The sequence below is a fragment of the Halyomorpha halys genome, unplaced genomic scaffold, assembly GCF_000696795.3.
Source record: "Halyomorpha halys isolate HHAL.00 unplaced genomic scaffold, Hhal_1.1 Scaffold101.1, whole genome shotgun sequence".
Taxonomy (NCBI): domain Eukaryota; kingdom Metazoa; phylum Arthropoda; class Insecta; order Hemiptera; family Pentatomidae; genus Halyomorpha; species Halyomorpha halys.
The window spans coordinates 750,605-755,944 of NW_027107342.1; the positions used below are offsets into that span (position 1 = coordinate 750,605).

Below are 5,340 nucleotides of genomic sequence, written 5' to 3' on the forward strand. Positions count from 1 at the left end.
ATAATTTCTCGACATTTTTTTTTCTTTACGTTTTTCTTTTATCGCGCCGGGACCATCTTTTTATTTTATTTTATTTATATGTTCATTTTACTGATATATTTCCATGTTCCTCATGAATCTCGTTAACTTTCGCAAATTTCTCATTATGTTAATTTCAATTTTTTTTTTTTATAAAGAGCACTATTTAATAGATATTATTTCCCCCTCTTTGTTAGGTATACGAATATCGTTATTTTTTATCATTTTTTCTTTTATTAAGAAGCATTATGTTTAGCTATTTATTTTATGTTGTTTTTTTTAATTATAACGTTGTAGTAAGAGGTGTCATTTGTACGAGACTATCCTCTCTCCCATACTCAATTGATAAACAACTGTATTGGTTATATCAACCATGTAAGGCCGACCAGGCCACTCTGGTATTGAATAAAAAAAAAAATATATATATATATATTCCCTTCTTTCTTTATTTTATTTTTTTCCATTTTCAGTATAATAATAGTATAACTAGTATAACTAACGTTGAGTAGAAATTCTTACTATTCCAATGCTATAAGTTACCCTAAAAATAAACAGCGTCGAAATATTATGTTCAGTAGAATATATATATGAAATTTTGATTCATCGTTTGTCTCATTTTCGCAATATCGCAACCTACATATCTGTAATATTCTATATATATTTCAAATATGCATAACTTTAAGTATGTTTAAAATTTTCATTTATTCCTCTTGTTTTGATAGTCGAAGTTGAAACTCCACATAGAGATGAACCGGAAAGTAGTTTTCACAGCACGTGGGTTCCTCAAATTGGATTATTCCCTACTCCATTCAGTAAGTATCAAAAGCTTCATGTATTCAATAGGAAATCTTAATACAAGAGAATGATGATTCATAATATTTACAACTAATAGGATATTTATGTTGACTAGTCTTTCTTTATTTCTTATTAAAAATAATGTATTAAGATGATGACATTATTGCCTCTATAATGAGGATGGATTCGTACGGAAAATCGAACTCTCAAAAGATTTTGTACTTGACATTTGTTCGATATTGCACAGTTTGCGCGCAAGCCAAAAACTGTGTAATATGTATATATATATAAAATAATTAAACCGTTGAGAAACGAAATCGTTTTGTAATGTTGAGAAAATTCTTCTAAAAAATATTTTGTGTTGTTTTATGTTTTATATATGTTAGAGAGAGAAAATAAAAAGGGAAGATATATTAGGTTTAAAGGATAAAATTGTATTTAGATAAATAAATAACGCGAAAAAAATGAATGAAAATGTGGAAACAAAAAAGTATATATTTACTATCTTATATTTTTAATTTACTATATTATGCCTATATATTATCAGAATTAAAAAATTGTCTAACTAGGTTAAATATGACTTCAAAGCTTAAATAGTTAGTGATTGTTTTAAAATTAATATCCATAGATTTCTAGAATTTAATATGACTTGTGGTAACACCATAAGATCCTGTCTAAAGATAATTTGTTTTTAAAATATTTTTCCACAAAGAATGGAAAAACATGGGTTCATTTCATTTTCAGTTGGTGTATTGGACTTGATTTTTTTAACTTACATAATTTAAAAAATTCAAAACAAGATGATAACTTTAATGATTTATTTATACCAGATGATTTATTTATCCCAATTTATTTATACCAGATAATCCAGTACCACACAATGAAATTACATTGAGATCTTGGATTAACTACTTTTTATAATGTTAATCAATCAATATATGCCTATTTATATTGTTCATAATGATGAGGAGATTTGATTATGCAATAAGTGAATGAATAGATGGGAATAGAATTCCAGAAGGAGGTTGCATGTATGACAAAGGATTCGCTGAAAGAGGCAGTTCTATATGGCATATTGGATGCCACTACTACTAAATGAATAAGCCCCACCTTCTGGCGTCATTCGCCCTGGAAGTGTACCCCTCCATTATACTGTTTCCTCCAAGTTTTTGGCATAGGGTGTGGTCAACATACAGGTTAAATATTCTAACCCCACTCTTTTTCAAATGGAAAGTGAATCAAGAAAGGGAGTTGATCATGTCCTGGGAGCTCAGGTTCACCCTGAGACTAGTGGGAATGTCTTCTATGGTAATCTTAACAGAAACAGATACCATCGGTGGTTGACTCCAACTGCTCTGCCAGTTCATAATAAGGCCCAACTTTTTGGCTTCACTTTTCGGCAGTTTGCCCTCTCTTACCATTTCTCTTCCAGCAATACTTTAACCAGAGTAGGAAGGTAGGAAGTGTGCCACATTACACTTCAGAACTGACAACATTGCGAAATTATACATATTTATTGATAATTTTTCAATTTTATTAATGTTGAAATACAAATTTGGTTCAGGCACAGGTAGATAACAAAATCAGAAAATAAGAATCTCATCTTCGTGAAAATGTCCCTTGGTCAATTTTCCTCTAACCCCTCAATGTGTTATATTTCTCCTTTAAAGAATTTTTGAAGTGTTTAAAATAAGTGTTATTTATTTTTTGTTATATAGGTGATCGCATCATCTATGACATATCTGGTAATTGTTTTTCAATTTGGTGTACAATCGTCTTTCGATTTCAATGAAGCAACTTCAGAAGATGGAAATAACACTTCAACAACTGTTCCTCTTTTTCTTACCACAGCCTAATTATCAAATCAAGTTGTAGTGAAATAAAGCTCAATATTGGTTTCTAATATTTTGTCAATAAAGTGTCATCATTTGTATAAATAAAATATGGTACATTGAATTGATAATTTAATTACATCTTATGACAAAAAATAGTTATTATTCATTATTGATCCCAAACTGAGAAATCGTTATGCACTGTTATCATTATACACTGTCACAGTCAATCATCATTCATCTCTTTTGAAATTGTGATTGATTAAAATGAAAAAATTATTTTCATATGATTAAGGTTTAGATTTTGTTAAAATGAGATAGATAAGAACTGCTTTCGAAGCAATGGATGTCAAAGTGAAAAGGATGGGCCTACATATCAATGAGGAAAAAACCAAGATTATGCTGTTGGGTAAGAAGCCTCTGGACCAGAGTTTGAGTCGCCTGAAAATGGACTCCTATAATTTTGAAGTGGTAAGAAGTTTTACTTACCTTAGCTCTATTATCAATGAGAACCAGGATAAAGAAGAAGAAGTTAAAAGCAGAATTGCTGCTGGAAATAGAGCTTATTTTTTCATTGTAAGGCTAATTAAAAAAATTAATTAAAGCTAATTAAAACTTGTTAGTAGTACCACCAAGTTCACCCTGTACAAAACGTTGATAAGGCCAGTCGTCACATATGGTGGAGAAACTTGGACGCTAAGCAATAAAAGCATTAACCTGCTAGACAGGTTTGAAAGAGTAATTCTGAGGAGAATCTTAGGGCCCGTATGCGAGAATAGTAATTGGCGAAAAAGGAAAAATGGTGAACTTTTTGGGCTCTATAAGGAATGTAACATCTCCGCGTACATAAGGATACAGAGACTTAAATGGCTTGGCCATGTAATGAGGATGAGCGAGGAAAGAGGCTCATAAACTGTACAGTTACGTTCCAGATGGTGTGCGGCAATGTGGTAGGCCGAAGGGCCGATGGAGGGATGCTGTGAGGCGGGATCTGCGACAACTCTGGATCCCAGTTACTCTTACAGAAGATAGAGAAAGATGGTTGGCGCCCGTTGAGCAGGCCAAGGGCAGCTTCATGCACCTGTTGTGCCAGTAAAAGAAGAAAAAGAAGAGATAGATAAGAAGAAAAAAAAAAATGTTGAATCAGTGGACTAAAATGATGCCCTTACAAGACTATTTTTATGTAGATTAAGTTTACAGGGAGATGGATAATAAACTATTCTCAAGAAATGCTCTGATGAAAAATTATAATGCATAGCTATATTTGAAAGCATTTACTAGTTTGATGCTAGATGAAATTAGTGACATAAGTTCCTCAACATTGAACTGAAACTTAAGTCGAAGTAACCTCTTGACACCCATTCTTCAAAACATTAGAAAAACTTTCTCAATTGTGATAAAACTTGTTAGGAATAAACGTTTCTTACAATTCTTTCAGGGTTAACTATCCACTTTCAGGGAATAAGGATATATAATCATCATCACAAGAAACACCTAAGCCAATCATTGATAAAACTTAATACTTATGTTTGTCACATGGTAAAACAGTCAATTAATCAACTTAAAATTAAATAGTAGCGAGTAAGGGAGCATGGTTATTCCAAATAAACAATTACTTTTTTAAATGTTAAAATGTTTCTCTAAAAAAATATTTCACAATTGTTTTTTATAATCAAATGACAAACTTTAAAAATAATTAAATCAAAATCATGCACATAGTTTCTGGTATTTAATATTAAACTTACATATTTTTTTTTTTTTTTAAGATTTAAGTAGAAACTCCTTCACGACCATGACTATATTTATAGCAATCAGCCCAAGAACTAGAAAAATAAAACAGGACAAAGCCACAAGAGTAGTTGGTATTAAATTAAAAAAAAAAATTTCATTTATTTCTTTTTATTAGCAGTAAACATATATCCATTTATCTATATATATTCATATTTATAAAACATACAATTAGTAAAACCCGATCGATAAGTACATTTCATGTTTATTTCACTAAATCCAACATAAGTTTCTTCATAAAAAAAAAAAAATTGTTATGCATGAATTAAATATTATAAAAAAAAACTACAAAATCAAGCGTCAGCGCGAGAACATTTGTCACGGCATATCTCTCCCCCTCCACTTTACCCACTAGTAAACTCTTCTTAGATGTAATATATTAAATAGAGCATAGCTTAAACTTCACATGACAATACCAAAGAGACAGAACATAAAACAAATAATGTTACATTTATTTCATGCATAAACACGTTTGTGATGTATTGAAACTACATGTAATAAAATAAATACAATTATTACACTTAAAATAAAAAAAAAAATATTTTGATAAAAGGTTTTACAAACAAATAAACAGCCAATATCAAATACATTCAAATCATTAGTTAAAAATATATCATCTCTACGAGTTACTTTATCATAACTGTTGTAGTAATATATTTCTTCTTTTACAAAAATTAATAATTAAATTTAAAAAATAATAATTTTTTCAAAATATAAACCACAACTGTTCAAATATAGACAAAAGGTAGAATAATTCAACTGGGACGAAGATATAAAGTAGTTTGTTCAACTAAGTAAGTAAAGTAATTCAACTAAGTTTTTTAACAAAGTAGTTTTTTGTTAAAAAAAAAAAAATGTTTTGAGATTAAAATCTAAAACTTTTAATTAACAACAACAATGATGTCCC

General features: G+C 29.7%; 1 non-coding gene across 1 annotated transcript in view; it reads left to right on the forward strand.

Moving 5' to 3' along the window:
* Positions 1-2,755, forward strand: part of LOC106677513 (uncharacterized) — a 3,476-nt gene extending 721 nt beyond the window's left edge. The window contains exons 2-3 of the transcript XR_010842960.1: positions 741-830; positions 2,532-2,755. This is a non-coding gene — a transcript (uncharacterized protein). The remainder of the gene's footprint in view (positions 1-740; positions 831-2,531) is intronic.
* The last annotated feature ends 2,585 nt before the right edge of the window (positions 2,756-5,340 follow it).